Source organism: Carcharhinus amblyrhynchos, chromosome 20 (genome assembly GCF_965287045.1).
Source record: "Carcharhinus amblyrhynchos chromosome 20, sCarAmb.v2.hapA, whole genome shotgun sequence".
NCBI lineage: Eukaryota > Metazoa > Chordata > Chondrichthyes > Carcharhiniformes > Carcharhinidae > Carcharhinus > Carcharhinus amblyrhynchos.
Window position 1 is genome coordinate 36,472,831 of NC_137343.1, and position 18,105 is coordinate 36,490,935.

General features: G+C 40.4%; 1 protein-coding gene across 1 annotated transcript in view; it reads left to right on the forward strand.

Moving 5' to 3' along the window:
• Nucleotides 1-4,234, forward strand: part of vsig10 (V-set and immunoglobulin domain containing 10) — a 29,301-nt gene extending 25,067 nt beyond the window's left edge. Inside the window, exon 9 of the mRNA XM_080208412.1 lies at nt 1,501-4,234. The gene's annotated coding sequence lies outside the window, so the exon portion shown is untranslated. The remainder of the gene's footprint in view (nt 1-1,500) is intronic.
• Nucleotides 4,235-18,105: the final 13,871 nt, after the last annotated feature.

Consider the following 18,105-nt stretch of genomic DNA (forward strand, 5'->3'; position numbering starts at 1 on the left):
CATATAAAGACAAGAGAATTTGCGTCATTTCATCCAATTAGCTGCAGTAACATCAGTTTAACAAGAATCATTCCCCAAGCCTTCATCTTGATTGAGCTGCTATTCAAGTCATTCAAGTGGGGACTATTCCAGAAACAAAGGCTCTCTTTCAGGGACATTACAAAACCATCCTCTGAAGAGTCACTATCGAAAGATAAGACTTCTCGACTTCATTGTTGAGATATCTATGGATATTTTTCAACTATGAGGTATCTTTTGAAGCTGAATGAACAAAGGCAATTTATACCCTCTTCTTATCAGGCAAAGCACCATATGACTGGAATCATTTTTACGAGCTGAACATTGTGAACAGAAATTGACTTAAGAGCTAACTAAATGTTTCTGATCCTTCCAAGAATTTTCTACATTTGGGCAAAATACTGTGCTTGTTCTCGTAAATTTTGAGACTCAAGATACTTGTTAAGTGAATAAAGCCACAAGATTCCATGAGTTTTGTACAAACAAAAGCGAACTTTACTATACAAGTAAAGATAAAGCAATTTGCAACATCTATCTGGTATCTCGTACTCTAACATTCAGTGCAAGTATATGCGAACTAATAGGCAAAGTGTGGTTGAACACAACAAACTACACAAGATGAAACCAAACCTTCTGTGGATTTCTCAACAGCACACGCTGATGTTTTATACACTGAACCAACCAATCTTGTTGAACCTACCTTTATGATGAAGGTTTCCTAGTTTCACCTTTTAAAGACCTTGCCTTGGAATTCTCTCAAAGTTGTTCCCATTTGAACAGCTTCAATAATAGGACAATAGAAAATAGGTGCAGGAGTAGGCTATTCAGCCCTTCGAGCCTGTGCCACCATTCAATATGATTGTGGCTGATCATACAGTCTGAGTATACCGCTCCAACTTTCTCTCCATACCCTTCATCCCTTTAGCCAAAGGGCCACGTTCATTTTGAACATATTTAACAAAGTGGCCCCAACAGCTTTCTGTGGTAGATAATCCCACAGATTCACAACTCTTCTGAGTGAAGACATTCTTCCTCATCTCAGTCCTGAATCACCCACCTTGTAGAGTTTTGATCCCTCAGTTGGAGGTTTCCATCCCCTGGATCGCTAACTATACCTCAGCTTCAACTTCCAAGTAGAATTTCAGATCTTTGGCACTGCCAGGCAAAGTGCCTCTGTTTGCCCCAGTAGCCAACAGCACAGAATCACCAACCTTCAGCTGCTTTCTCAGATTGTATCCACTTCACTAGAAGTCTTTCCCTCGTAGCTCACTCTTTAATTTGGAGCCTTACTTGGGGGGACAGAAATTGATCCTATTAAACAGTCTTTCTTTGTCCCTTACTTGGGAATTCCATTTGGGACCTCTCCCTGTCCCCCTCCCTGGTTTGCATCCTTAGCCTGGGACACTTGCTCAACAATAACACTCTGTACCAGGTCACCTGACCTTGGTTTTCACACTATTCTTCTTTCTCCCTTCCAAACAGGCATGCAGGGCCGTTCCTCGGTCTGAAGAACGAAAAATAACCGAACTGCGCATGTGCAGCCAAGTTTCCAGCTGGCATATGGTCTGAGGATCATTTGGAAATTGGAATTCCTTACCTCTGAACTAAGTATAGGTTTCTTAACAGGTCTAAGTAACTAATGTCCCAGCCACCTGAAACATAAAGCACTGGATCATCACCAAAGGACAAAGAGCAAGGAAATATTAATATCGATTTGACAAAACCATGCCTGATGAATGATTTTTAAAATACAAAACATTCCATTAGCTGACACATGACTGGTTTAACTCTAACTACTACTGCTATCAAATGTTCAACACTATATTGTGAAAGATCAGTTGATTAATTTTTAACAAGTTAAACATTACTTAACTCTGCTGATGCCATCAGGAAAATGACCCAAGATAACAGTCTCTGCATCCTGCATTGGGACATATGAGAGGTTTCCTTCCCTAAAGGGCGTTGGTGAACCAGATGAGTTCTGTAACCTATACAATCTATTATAGTTTTATGGCCACCACTATTGAGACTAGCTTTCAATTCTGGGCTTTATCAATTGAATTTAAATTCTTCCAGCTGTCATAGATCTTCAGAATCATTACAGAGCAGAAGGAGGCCATTCACCCCATCCTGTCTGTGCTGGCTTTCCAAATCAGCAATTCCCCCAATACCATTCCCCCAAAACCTGACACTTTCCTCCTTTTCAGATAACCATCCTAATTCCTTTTTCAATGCCTCAGTTGAACCTGCCTCTCTCGAGCAAAGCACTCCAGACCCTTAACCACTCAGTCTGTGAGAGTTTTTCCGTGGTATCTTTTTTGCTTCTCTTACTGATTTACCTTAATTCTGTGCCCACTCATTCTCGATCCTTTCATGAGTGGAAACAGTTCCTCCCTGTCTACTTTGTGAAGGCCACTCATGATTTTGAATACCTCTGTCAGATCTGCTCTCAGCCTTCTTTTCTCCAAGGAAAAGAGTTCCAACTTCAGCAATCTCTCTTTTTAATTGAAGTTCCTCATCCCTGGCACCATTTTCATTAATTTTTTTCTGCACTCTCCAAATTCCTTCACATCCTTCCAGATGCCAGCTCATCTCTCTCTCTGTCTCTCGACATGCCGTGCTCATTTGTCACATAGGCTGGATATCAAGGTTAATTTGACCACACTTCCACGCACCCCCACAACCTCTACTACAGTGTCATCTGTTGTTTGTGGTGGGGACATGGTTTAACATCGTACCTGAAAGATGCCCATCTCTCGGCAGCACAGAGGGGGCAACATCCTGTCGGAGGTGCCATCTTTCAGGAGGAGACATCAAACCGAGACCCTTCCATCTCTGCTGGGTGTGTAAGATCCCACGGCCACTATTGGAAATGAGTAGGGATTTGTTTTCCTGGGTGTCCTGGAGCCAACACTTACCTTTCAACCAACATCACTAAAGTCAAATGAGCAGGGTCATTGCCACATTGTAGTCTGTGGGATCTTCCTGTGCATAAATTAGCTGCCGCTAATTAGCTTTCCTATGTTACAACATTACTTTTAAAAAGTACTTTAGTCATCCTGTGGTCCTGAATGCAAAACTTTATCTTCATTATATACGCACATACACACGCGCACAATTTCACTTAGATATGCAGACATACAGAAACGTGTGCAGAAACACAAACTAACTGACTATCAGGCAGAAATCTCCACACTAATGACAGCCACTGAATCACCCACAGTGAGTCATGGTGGGATTTGAACTCTTACCGCTTAACCCAGAGCCTGCTCCAGTGACGTCACCACTGCCTCCCCATTTGCAGAAGATTGCAAGTATACACCTTAGTGTGATATTTGTGGTATGAACAATCTAGAAAGGACTTTGTACAAAAGCTGCTGTAGTTTATGAGCTTGTAGGATCAACATTAGTTGTGCTGTGCTTGTGATTTGAGTCTTACTCATTTACTGAAGCAGTCTTGCAGCAGTGCAATGTCAAATGTTTTCTTTCATGTTCTCATCAATTCATTCTTTTAGAACCAGAAGAAATGTGATTGCTTCTGTGCAATATTTTCTACCTTATTGAGAAATCTGCTGGGAAAGTGCTTTCCAGCAAGCTCTGGTTGAGCTAATGTACTATTTTTGAAACATTTATACTGTAAAGTATAGCTTATTTCTGGGCATATTGGAACAAATGACAGTAGCATTCTGAACTGCTTTTAAAAGCCTAGAAAAGTCTAGCTGAAAGTGTACAATAGTTTGTACTCACGATTTAACTGTGAAACTATGTGGTTTAAAGTGTTTGTGTTTGTTTTGTATCTTACCTGTTGGCTTGTAGCTAATTTAGTTTTAAAATTTTTAAGTGAACTTACTGTGTCCTACTACTTCATTTTCTGGTTAAAAGATGATGTTTTTTGTATTCCCTCTAAAAATGGTTATTTGCAATCATTGTAAAAATAATTGGAGTTTTTTTTGTAAGAATAACCCCTTTGTAAAACTACATAATTGTTGAATTGATACCGTGCGTTTTGGTTATGTTCAAATCTTGACTTGTTTATACATTTAGGAATCCAGATTGTGTGAATACATGAGGACAAACTGTCATGCAATGTATTTAATTTTTAGAAATTCTTTTTTGCTATTTGTGTAACGTAACCAATAGGTCCCTTTTTATTAATTATACTAAATGTATTTTGTGTTTTAAATTCCTGCAAAATAAAGATTCATTTCTATAACAACTTGGATTTGTACAGCATTTCTCATGGGTAACATCAACAACAGCTTACATTAATATAACCTATTCAGTGTACAAGGGGTGGTGGTGCCATTACTGGTATTGTCACTGGGTAATCCTGAGACCCAGAGTAATCCTCTGGGGACCTGGGTTCAAATCCCACCAAAGCAAATGGAATTTGAATACAATAAAAATCTGGAATTAGAAGTCTAATTGTTGATTGTTGTAAAAATCCATCTGGTTCACTAATAACTTTTAGGAAAGGAAATCTGCTGTCCTTACCTGGTCTGATTTGCATGTGACTCCTCCAGATCCACAGCAGTGTGACTCTTGAGTGCCCTCTGAATTGGCCTAGCAAGCCATTCAGTTCAAGGGCAATTGGGGATGGGCAACAAATGCTGGCCCAGCCGACAATGCCCATGGACATCCACTTTCCATGGATGAGTTAATTAAAACATCCCAAGGAACAAGAGCAGCCCAAGAAGTGTAATTGGAATAGTAATCGGAACAAAAATTGACATTGTACATTGGACATCTTCTTTGACTCAAAGAAAGGAATTTTAAGGATCCCTTCAAAGAAGTTAAGGTAGGTTTGCGTAGTTGGGGGCACAAGGCTTAGGAGGGATGACCTAGTCCTGAAAGTATGACAGGTGATAGTGGGATAAAATAGGCAGAAACACAACAGCCAGAGTGGGAAAGATTTTGAGAGTTGCTTTTAAGGCTGGAGGAGCTTAGCAACAGAGAGGGGTAAAGGCCATAAAATGATTTAAGCATGAGGAAGAGTATATAAATTTAAGGCATTGGGAAGGGCTAGACTTTGAAGGGAATTCTTGGGGCAAGAGGCCAACCTAAATGCCTCTGAATTTCCGTTATCTTTAAATCTACAAATGGAATGTTCCTGCTGCAATTTATAAACTGGAATTTCCAGCTTCCTGGATCAATGCAGCGAGATTACTGATTGCATACCTGAGCCCAACCATGAAAACCTTGAGTACACACCTTAATTTTTTAAGTTACTTCATCTTGACTGAAGTAGCAAAAGGTCATGGTCAGGAAGCTAACAATTAACCCTGGTTCCCACTCATACTGTCCATTACTATCCTTGACTATGTGTAATGTGTGCTCTAGGATAGGATCAGGTTTCATTGGGATGTCCTACCACAGTTAGCCTGCCCATTGCTCAATATGAAGGTTCACACATGAACAATTAGTATTTATGCAAGCTATCAGAGTAGATTTGTCACTTGTGCGACGGTGCTTTTGTAACTAAACAATGCCTTTGGAGAGTTAAGGGAGCAAATTTGCCAGCGCAATGGTGGAGGTAAGGCAGAAAAACATGGGGATGGATTTTACGGTTGCAGGTCAGGCATGCCGCCCCCTCCACTTCATCCACCCCGTATGCTTTTAAAATACAGCATGATGACATCGATAAGCCTACGTTATGAAAGGTGAGTGGACAATAATGAGCTTGCTAAAGAGCCACTTGTATGGTGCTTTTAGAATTGTAACCTTTCTGTGAAGTCAATAGGATCTGGAGTATCATTAAACCAATTTTCCTCCACATCAGCCAGAGGGAGCTAGACTTCAGAACACGCAATTTGGGTCCATAGGGTCGAACGAGTTCCCTGTCCAAAGGAAGAAAAGTCAGTCCAGACTGTTACCTTCCTTGTGTTCATCTAAAATTCAATCTTTTTTTGTAGCTAGATTGTAATTTCCTAGGTAGGGTAACACAGTGGTTAGTACTGTTGTCTCACAGCGCCAGGGACCTGCGTTTGATTCCTGGCTTCAGTCACTCTCTGTGAGTAGTCTGCATGTTCTCCCTGTATCTGCATGGATTTCCTCCAGGTGCTCCAGTTTTCTCCCAGTCTTGAAAGACTGTGCTGGTTAGGTGCATTGTTCATGCTAAATTCTCCTTCAGTGTACCCGAACAGGGAGCAGAGTGTGGCAACTAGGGGATTTTTGCAGTAACTTAATTGTAGTGTTAATGTAAGCCTACTTGTGACAAACAGACTTAAAAATAAACTTAGATATTGTAAGGGTCCAGGTGAGAACTCAAGTTATTCCCCCAACAAAGGAAGTAGGAATTGAATTCACAGGATGTTTGATACAGAAGATTAGATGAGACAATTCATGTTTAAAGTAAATATAAACTTTAATATTATGAAAGAATGCAGTTTGGTGGTTGTTAGCATATCTTCACACCCATACTGTTTTTTACCCATGGGGAGTAGTTGTGGAAGGATGTCCAAGTTGATTATCAGCCTGAACACTCCTCCTATGGCCAAGTCCTGGCATTGGACTCGAACCCAAAACTTCTGATCTTGTGGTAGAGGCACTACCACAGCGCCGTAATGCCTCTCAATTTGGTGGTTACAGAAACTGCAATGCTTACATAATATGTCATAAAGATAACATTTTTATATCTACGAGAGAATACCAAATGTAAGCTTTTGCTTGATATAAATGCTAGACTTTAAAAGAGGACTTGGATACCCATCAACAATCAACGTAATGTTACCTTGATTCCCAAAAATGAGACTCATTAGGTTTAAGATGGATCTCACATGGAGATGACCACTACTACCCCTAACAAAGCCTAATAATTCAAACCACATGGAGATATTTATAATGGATTTTTGATGTCGTGTATTTAAAAGATGGCAAGGAGCATAGTTATTTACTCAATTATAAATCACCCCTAAGCATTTATCCTCTATTAGGTGAAAAAACCTATTATAATTAAGTTGTCTATTTAATTTCTAAGAAATGTTTTTCTGAATTTATTCTTGAAAAACTAACGTTGACTCACAGTCGTGTTGATCAATTTGCTTGGTCAATGTGCAGCCTCCAGTAAGATTAATAAGACCTGGGGCCGAGTGTTCCTTTATCAGATTGTGGGTTTACTTATCCAAACTAGCATTGTACTCTAGTGCTAGTTGTCCACGTAAGGACCCTTAGGATAGTGGCTTCTAGATATGTGTAACCTTTGTCAACAATATCACGTTGATGTGAAGGGAATTGACCATGTAAATGCATGGTCAACTTTGCTCTTAGAAAATGCAGCTTGCTGTAAGTTTTACTGAAAAGTCATTTTTATGTTAATTTCTTTTATCTTTGCCATATGTTACAGCCCTTATTCCTTTACACTTGGAACATTTTTTTATTGCCCACTGCATTTTTGTGCATCGGATGGGAAAAGAGTTTGGGAGCATGTTACAGCAGGCATAATGCTAAACTATTAATCCAGAAGCTCAGCTAACGTTTGGGGAACCAGGTTCAAATCCCACCACGGCAGATTGTGGAATTTGAATTCAATACAAAAATTGGGAATTAAGAAACTACGGATGACCGTGAAACCATTGTCGATTGTCAGGAAAAACCCATCTGGTTCACTTCTTTAGAGAAAGAAATCTGCTGTCTTTATCTGGTCTGACCTACCTTTGATTCCAGCAATGTGGTTAACTCTCAACAGCCTTCAGGCAATTAGGAATGGGCAATAAATGCTGGCCGGCCAGCCAGCAATGCCTATGTCCCATGAATGAATTTTAAAAAAACATGTACCAGCAGCTTCTGTTGGTGAAATGGCAGCATCTGTATAATATTTCAATTTTTTTTTTAGTTTTCAATTAAAAGTTAAGGGCCAATTCAGAGACCAGCTGTTCTTTAAGTTTGTAGCCATAACCGATTTCTGTTTGTGATAAAAAATCCCATTTTAGCCTACATGGCTGACTGGGCTGAGAGCCCCGGTTGCACCTCTAATTGGTAGCCTTCCTACCGGGTGGCTGTGAATTGACCATCCGATGCTTGTTTCAATGAGCTGAGATGGGGTGGATGTAGGATAGGTAGACCAGTCACTTTCCATTCCATCTCCCTCACCCCACCAAAAATCATAAAATCCAGCCTATCGGATAGAAAATCCTACAAGTGTATTAAGAGAAAAAATGCATCAAGGCTGACTAAAATACAAATTCTGTCTTACATTTTTACTCCTCCATACCTATGAACTGAGTTAGTTACCTACCTGTTTCTGATAATTAAGTAACTTATCTTGCAATCAATGGGGATGTGTGTCATATCTATAGAAGGCTGGTGAAATAAGTTGTTGTTGATCAAGTATCAAGCAGACTATTGAATTGTAATTTTTGATTATATGAAGATATATACACTAACAACTGGGTTTCAGCCAGATTTTCTGTTTTTCTTTAAGGTGAATTGTTAGGCTATTAATGGGGATACTGAAGTTAATCTCTAATTGATTTGAACAGACCATTTCAATACTCAGAACCCAATTTTTAAATCAATCCTAATGTTTTAAATGGTGTGTTGAAAACTGGACTCTGTTATCAAGTCACTGTTTCACTGCACTCTTGCTGCATTTGGCAAAAATATTGATACCCAGAAACTTGCCCTGACAAAGCAGTTGGCCAAATATAAAGAAAACATTGTCAAACTTCATGTTACAAGGGAGGTTTTCTCTGTTCCTAACTAAAGGAAGTGACTAATGCTGGGCCTGGTTCCACCTTAGTTTGCAATCTATCACAAGACGATTTACCTGAATTTGGATGGTGATTGACATGCCGAAGGGTTTTGAAGTTCAGCAATGTCTTATGCTTTTACATCTACATACCCAATTTGCTGGAGGATCATTCATGAAGAGCAGGTATAATTATTTTGTGTAAAGTTCACATTGTCTCTTAAGGTGAGCTCTTGAACTGGATATCTCTTCATAGTAAGATTCTCCTTTGTCATGATGAACTCTGTCACTGCGCCATGCAATCTTTATGTCCACTCATGCGCAAACACTGGCTGCTGCTGCAGGTCTCACACCACTCCGTTTTAGTTTCTGACCATTCCTGTCCGTACTCTGCGCCCTCCACCTCTTTGTCCTTAAACCATGCTCCCCAGTACATTGTCCCTCTTGATTCCACCACCCACCCAACATCAGTATGTAACCTGTTCTCTTTCCTGCAACCATTCCTGTCACAAACATGGGGTAATATCTTCCAGCATCCCAACATTTTTTTCCACTGACTTTAGTTGCAAGGCTACAGCCCAAGTGCCTGAAAATGGGATTAGAATAGATAGGTGCTTGGTGGTCCGCACAGACGCGATGGGCCAAAGGGCCTTTTTCTATGCTGTAAAATTCTATGACTCTATGTGATCCCCTGCCCAGCTGATTTCTAAATGGTCGTTAACTTTGTCCCATTTCACTTAACCTTTTCTTTTTGTGCAACCCAAACCCCTCCCCCTTCATCCTCACCCCCTTGTTCACCCCTCCAGTTCCAGTTGACTTTGTCAGTGGACAATCAACTAATATCATGCTCCACACCACCATTTGGAATACTTGTTCACTCACAAATGAAACCCTAGTAGAGGAATTTTGCTCTCCTGGATCTGGGATAAATCTGTTTTAATGAGAGTCAACTTCTCTCCCAAATCACCCACTTAGACATTCTATGCTTACCCCTGACCAAATGTCCTGCTGGCTGCATAGCTTGTATTGCTGAGACCCACTTCAGCCATCCCCTTACTCCATTCACAAGTCAAGTTTTAAGCACCTGACCATCTTCCATCTCCTAAACATTTCACTTAAAATCAACATCATCTATCTCACCATCTAACATAGATTCATAGAAATCTGTCAGCATTTTTTGATTGACTGGATGAAACTGGCAGATAGATTCCAATGCAGCAAAGTGTGAGGCTGTCCATTTTGGAGAATAAATAGGTGAATTTGAATATTATTGAAATGGTGAGACACTTGGAACAGTGGAGGACCAAAAAGCTTGAGAACATCCATGTACACAGATCAATATAGTAGCCAGGAATAAATAGAAATCCAAAAGGCAAAAGGCTTTTATAAATAGAACAGGAAAAGGGAGACATTTTGCTACAAGCATACAAAGTCATGGTTAGATTATCTCCAAATCCACATCTCTCATCTGCTTCCCCATGGAAATAAATACTTCCTCGCTGGCCGATGCCTCCTTGTCAAATTTACATTTCAATGCTTAATTCTTTGGTCTTCCAATCTTTGCTGTTAATTATCTGCTGCTCCCTTCCCTTGCTGATGGCTGTTCTGAGAATGCTTTGTTGTCCATCCTAAAGAAAAAGGAACCTGTCATTAAAGCTCTATTTTTTTTTTACATTGAAGTAGGAGTAGACCAGTCAGCCCCTTGAGCCTGTTCTGTCACTCAATTCGATCATGGTTGATCTTTATGTTAATTCCATTAAATCCACCCATCTTTGTTCCATAAATTTTCGATCGATCCCAAGCTTCAGCAATGTTTAAATTTTTTAAAGTTTATTTATTAGTGTCACAAGTAGGTTGACATTAACATTGCAATGAAGCTACTGTGGAAATCCCCTAATCGCCACGCTCCAGCGTGTTCCAGTACACCGAGGGAGAATTTAGCATGGACAATGCACCTAACCAGCCATCTTTTGGACTGTGGGAGGAAACCAGACCACCTGAAGGAAACACACGCAGACACAGGGAGAACATGGAGAACTCCACACAGATAGTGACCCAAGTTGGAATTGAACTTGGATCCCTGATGCCGTGAGGCAGCAGTGCTAAATACTATTGCACCGAGAGATATCAAGATTTCTACAACACTTTTCATAAAGAAATTTTTTTTTTTATTATTCATTCAAGGGGTGTGTGCTTTCTTCGTGAAGCTAGTATTCATTGCCCATTCCTAATGCCCTTGAGAAGATGGTGGTGAGCTTCCTTCTTGAGGTACTGCAATTCACGTGATCCAGGTACACCCACAGTCTGTTAGACAGGGAGCTCTGGGATTTTGACCTACATCAAACATCACTCCTAAATGGCATAAATCTAATTTTATGTTTCTATTTTATTAATTGCTTTAATCATCTTGGACACCTCAATTAGATAATCCCTTAATTTTCTATACCAGAGAAAATGTATAAACAATGATAATGTAGAAAAGAAAGTGTCTTTCTGAGTTATGTAATTCCACAGATATCCCATTAGCACAACCCAGCTTTATTTTTAGCAGTTGCTCTTGTCATTTGGTAAACACCAACAGAAAATTTGCACAGAGCAATTAGATGGATCACCATAAGGTGCCTGCCTAATCTCCAGGCACACTTCTCAAAATAGCCAAATTTCATGGTCACCTGCTGCTCGTGTGACTTATGCCCTGAGTTACCAGCACCAGCAGTCATTTGATCAATTACCTATGCTGCACTCGGCACCTTGAAGAATTGCTACAGGCAAGCAGTCATCAGTGAATGAAGAGCCAAAGTTGAAGCAAAGGTGATCTGAACACGTGCCAACACACTGGGGCTTGTTCGCTCCACACGAAATGAACATCAGACTCCACTGAGCTGCAAATTCACCTATCAGATTTGAATGAGATGAAAGGCTAGGTGCATTATGGAACCTGCTGATTAAAGAGCCCATTGCCAAATAACAGATTCCTGTTGGTCCAACCCCTCATTGGTGCCCTAAGTTAAACCGTTTATTTAGGAGGTGGGTAAAAATACTTACGGCTGATTTCAAGGTCCCATTCTTAATAATAAATGGGATAGCACTGACATTGGTCCCTCTCACTTCCTCCTGTTAGTTCTGCTGGCAGAATAGATTTTTTAAAAAGTTTATTCTTGAAAGATGTAGATTTGATGGATTTCTTGAAAGTTTCTTGCAGACCTTTGATTGAGAACCCCCTCCTCGCCTTATATTATGAGAAATATGATCCCACCTAACTTCTCCTCAGTAAACTTTATTAGCCCAGGTGTTCCATTGAATGTGTGCTGCAGCCTCTCTAAGGTCACTATTTCCTTCCTGAAGTATGATGCCCAAAACTGAATGCAGTATTCCAAACATTAGCAAATGTTAGAAGCTAGTATTAAAGATGCTATAGCTGGGCACTTAGAAAGATTTAAGGTATTCAGGCAGAGTCAACAAGGTTTTGTGAAAGAGAAATCACGTTTAACCAATTTAATGGAGTTCTTTGATGAATTAATGTGCTGTATTTAAAGTGAATGTAATTAGATTTCCAGAAAGTATTTCATAAAATGCCTCATCAAAGGTTATTGTGAAAAATAAAAGTTCATTGTGTAGGGGCTTACATTTTGGCATTTTTGGGCATGATTCTGATCTCGATGGATCTCCGGGTCTGGTAAGATTGCAATAGATGAGAAATCAGGTAAGAACCCAATTTCTCGCGCCTTTTACGATCTAACTGGCTTACAGCACTCATTGACCAGCAGGAGGAGAAGGTAAGATTGCCCCCTAATAGTCAACCAGAAAGTCTCAAAACAAGAGCTGTGTCATTAGTAATTTGCCCCAAGATCGACAAACTATTAGTATGACTTGTTAACACGGGTAAAGTAGAGCCAGTTACAGTGAGTGACTGTGCTACCTCCATTGGATCTGTCATGAAACCAGATGGTTCCATTTGTATTAGTGGTGATTTTTTTAAACAAGCATAAATCCAGTGTTTTGTGCTGATCAATATCAATTTCCTTTAATTGAAGATTGGTTTGCTGGGTTATCATGTGAGCAGAAATCCAATATGATTGATCTTTCACAAGCATAATTACAAATGTAGCTGCTGAATCTCAACCATTGATTACCATTGTTACTCATAAAGGTCTTTTTGATATAAAAGATTGCCTTTTGTAATGATATCTATGCCAGCCCTATTCCAAAGATCAATGGATCAGATTTTAAGTGGTCTCTCTGGGATACAATGTTAACTGGATGATACTCAATTCCAGGAGCACTTGAACAATTTAGAAGTGACATTAGAATTTCTTCAAGGATGTGGTCTACATATCAAGAGAGAAACGTGACTTTTTTCAATCATCAGTCCAGTATTTGGGTCACATTATTGAGAGTAAATGCTTACAAAAAAATCTAAAAAATGGAAGCTATTTTAAAAGCAACCTGTCCGACAAACGCAACACCATTGACATTCTTTCTAGGATTAGTAAATTATTGTGACAAATTTGGTCCTATTTAGCTACACTACTGAAGTCATTGCATAATTTACTATGTGTGAAACAGTATTGGACTAAACAAAGGAATGTGAGAAAGGATATCAAAGATGCTTTGCAGAAGTCTAAAATATTGGTTCATTTGATGCGTTGTTTCACCTTATGGAACAGGGGCAGTCATTTCATACATATTATGCTTTTGGGAGAAGAATAATCAATAGCTTTTCCTTCATGGACTCTGACTAGTGCTGAATATAACTATGTTCAACTAGAAAAAGAAGCATTAGAGCATCAACCACAATCTCAAGTTACTGGATGAGAGGTGAGGGCAAAACAACGCTCATTTCAACAGGGAGGTGGAGTGTTAGCACATAATTATGCCACATGTGGGAAATGGACACCAGACATATTTTTAGCAAAAACAGGTTCAATTTCTTACATGGTTCAAACTGAAGATAAACTAGTTTGGCAACACCTGCTGATCAATTGTTGTCATCTCAAAATGATTTCTCCAAATCATCTTCAGAAATACCAACTTCTTTAGTCCCTAGTATTGTGAATACTACTATGGAAAACTTAATTGAGTCTGAGTTGCCTGTTGATTGTGTCTTAGCTGCTTTACGGAGTGAGAATGATACAGAATTAGTTCCAAGAGAAGAAGTGTCTACTGAAGTTCCAGACTCGTAGCATTAAAGAAAGCCAAATTAAGTAAATTTATTAGTCACAAATAAGGCTTACATTAAGATTGCAATGAAGTTACTATGAAATTCCCTGAGTTGCCACACTCTGGTATCTGTTCCAGTCAATGCACCTAATCAACATGTCTTTCAGACTGTGGGAGGAAACCAGAAGACCTGCAGGAAACCCACACAGACACAGGGAGAATGTGCAGACTCCACACAGACAGTACCCAAGCCAGCAGTCTAAAATTGGATCTAACCACTGTGCACCATGCCAGAACATTCCAGAACATCATATACAGTCAAAGAGGAATAGATGTCCTCCTGATTGATTTAGTTGTTGACTGTGTATAATGATTAGTGATGCATTACGGTATCTAGAATATTATGTACAACATTGTAGTAATTTGTTGTCATAAGCACAGAAGTAAAGGGGCAGGCGTGTTATATATTTAAATACTTGCATAGTTACTTTTAAGAAGTGATCGTATGAATTCATGGTGATGTCATTGGAGTGTTTAACAGGCACTTGTTTTTACTTTCAGTTTGTATTCTGTACAAGCAAGGTTTCAGAGAATAAATCTGTTGTTAGTTTGAACCTACAAGTGCAAACCATGCTTTTTTTCCTTTTTGTCAAAGCAACCCCTAACATAGTGTGGATATTACAGAAGAAAAAACCAGTAAAATTTGTAAGAGTACCAGTAAGATGGACCTGAGTTGGTCTTGTATAACTTAGAATGGAACTCTAGTAGTACTGGTGCCCAATTTTTATTGGGATTTGGAATTTTTCAACTGGGCTGTCTTTTAGTGATTTGGACCCCTGAGACCAGAATTGAACCTAGGTCCCTGGCACTGTGAGGCAGCAGCGTTAACTTCTATGTCACTGTGCCTGTTATGTTAGAAACCTGATTTTCCTGATTCCATCCTGAGCTTACTAACAATTCTAGGTAGCAGATGCAGTTATTTTCAATATTTTAATTAATTATTTTATGGGTAACCTTGCACCTTTTTCAGTTACTTCACTAATGCAGCTGGCTGATTCTTGTCTACTAGTGAATTCTGTTCCAGACAGTCCCACTACAACTGGAGCTCTGGCTCAGAATTTTGCATGGGCACCGAGCAAGATTCTTAGGTTCATTGGGACATCCGTTCTCCCCTGTCCATTTCATGTGTGTTCCGGGATCCTATAAAACACATATAACCCATACATGTAAAATATACTAACAGCCCTTTGGATGGCACAAAGATGGTTTTGGCCATGAGGGAACTTTCATACTCTGCCCTGTCAATCTGTTAATCAGCCTGAGAGGAGCTGTAAAGATATGAAAAGAGCATTCGGCTAATTGATACTTTGCCTACCTTTTCAATTGTGAGTTATTGGTATTTTATGAAAATTACACTTTAGCTACTCAATGTTATTCATTAAAGTATAATGTGTGAATTCAAATTAAAGCTTTGTGCTAAGATGAATTGCTAGTGAGGGTTGATGAGGGTAATGTGGCAGTTGTGACATGGACTTCTAATGTGTTTGATAAAGTGCCTTGCCGGTGATGTAAATTAAGTAAAAGGGACAATGGCTGCATGGATACAAAATTGGCTGAGTGGGAGGAAACAGAGAGTAGTTGTTTTTCAGACTGGAGGAAGGTATGTAGTGAGGTTCCTCAGGGATCAGTATTAGGACAATTTCATTTCTTGATATAAATTAATGACCCAGACTTGGCTGCAGAGGTATGATTTCAAAATGTGTAGATGATGTAATATTGGAAGTATTGTGAACTGTGAGGAGGATAGCAAAAGACTTCAGGAGGATGTAAACAGGCTAGTGGAATAGGTGGACAGATGACAGGTGTAATAGTAATATTATTAATACAGAGAAGTATGAAGAGATACGTTCTGGTAGGAAGAACAAGGTGGGGCTTTATTACTAAATGGCACAATTCTTAAGAGGTGCATTAACAGAGAGAACTGGTGGGATTTGTGTGTACAAATCATTGAGTGTGACAGGGCCAATCAAGTAAGTGATCAAAAAGGCGTAATTATCCTGGGTGTTATAAATAGCTGTAAGGTATACAAAAGCAAGGAGGTTATAATGAACCTTTATAACACACAGGTTCAGCCTTGCAATGCTGAGCACCAGAGTTTAGGAAGATGTGAAGGCTTTAGATAAGGTGCAGAGAAGATTTAGGAGAATTGTTCTAGAGATGAGGGATTTCAGTTACCTGGATAGTTTGGAAATTCCAGTATTCTCATTAGAGAAGAGAAGCTTTTGAGGAAATTTGATAGAGGTGTTCAAAATCAGCGAAGAAACTATTCAGATTGGCAAAACAGTAGAAGAGAACACTGATTTAAGATACTTTCAAAAACCAACTGCAAACAATATGATTTTTTTATTGTAGTGAATGATTAGCATCTGGAATGCACTACCTGAGAGACAAGTTCAATCATGGCTTTCCAACAGGATTTGGATAAGCATCAAAAGAACAAGAATGCAGAGCTACAGGGAGGGAGTGGAACTTGCTACATTACTAGCAAAGAACATAAGAACATAAGAAATAGGAGCAGGAGTAGGCCATCTAGCCCTTCGAGCCTGTCCCGCCATTCAATAAGATCATGGCTGATCTGTCGCTGCTCAGTTCCACTTTCCCGCTTTCTCCCTATAACCCTTAATCCCCTCTCTCATCAAAAACCCATCAACCAGCGTCTTAAAAATATTTAGCGAGGCAGCCTCCACCACTTCAACGGGCAGAGAATTCCAGAGATTCACCACCCTTTGAGTGAAGAAGTTCCTCCTCAACTCCGTTCTAAACCGCCTCCCTTTTATCTTGAGGCTGTGCCCCCTAGTCCTACTGTCTTTTTTGAGCGGGAAGAGTCTCTCCACCTCTATCCTATCCATCCCATTCATCATCTTATACGTCTCAATGAGATCTCCCCTCATTCTTCTAAACTCTAACGAGTACAAGCCCAGTTTATTCAGCCTCTCCTCATAGCTCAACCCCCTCAACTCCGGTATCAGCCTAGTAAACCTCCTCTGCACTCCCTCCAAGGCCAAAATATCTTTGCGCAGGTGCGGCGCCCAAAACTGCACACAGTACTCCAGCTGCGGCCTCACCAATGCCCTATACAGCCGCAGCAAGACCTCCCTACTTTTATATTCAATCCCCCTCGCTATGAAGGCCAGCATCCCATTCGCCTTCCTGACCACCTGCTGCACCTGCAAGCTGGGTTTTTGCGACTCATGCACAAGGACCCCGAGGTCCCTCTGCTCCGTCGCCTGCTGCAGTTTTTCGCCCCGTAAGTAATAGTCCTTCCTACCATTCTTCCTACCAAAGTGGACCACCTCGCACTTGCCAACATTAAATTCCATTTGCCATTTCCTGGCCCATTCGCCCAGCCTATCTAGATCCTTCTGCAGACTCTCCACACCCTCCGCACAATTTGCCGTTCCCCCAATCTTGGTGTCATCAGCAAATTTCGACACCCTACACTCGGTTCCCTCCTCCAGATCATCTATATAAATGGTAAAAAGCTGAGGCCCCAGCACCGACCCCTGGGGCACTCCACTAGTCACCATCCGCCAATCCGAATAGCACCCGTTGACCCCCACTCTCTGCCTCCTATTTGACAACCAATCCTCTATCCACGCTAACACCCTACCCCCAACTCCATGTCCCTCGACCTTCTGCAATACGGATGTGACAGAGCAGCCTCCTTCTGTGCTGTAATTATCCTACTGTTCTAGGATGGGTGGAGGTTAGATGCAAGACATAGTGATGGATGAAATAAGCAGACTCGATCCAGTACTGAGGGCTGTTTGTGAAGGATCATCTTCAGAAGGGGTCCAAGGCTCCGTGGTTAGGTAGGTATAAAAACACTATTACATTATTTGATGGTTGGAGTGCAGGAACTGAGCCCTTCCATTTTGTGCATAACAAGTATCTATTAATGGGAATATGGCACCAACCAGATCACTTTTTTTAACCAATATTGGTTGATGGATAAATACTGGCCAGGGCAGTGGGGAAGGTGCCTCTCGCTTTTCTTCAATGGCATATGTCACATCTAGCTAAGAGGGCAGACGAGGCCTCCATTCAGCATCTCATCTGAAACACAGATCCCTCGACAGTGTGGCACTCCTGTAGCACATCTGTCAAGAATCAATGATCCGCCAAGAATCGGTCTTGAACCCACAGCCTTCCACATGGCGGTGCTGCCATTGAGCCAAAGC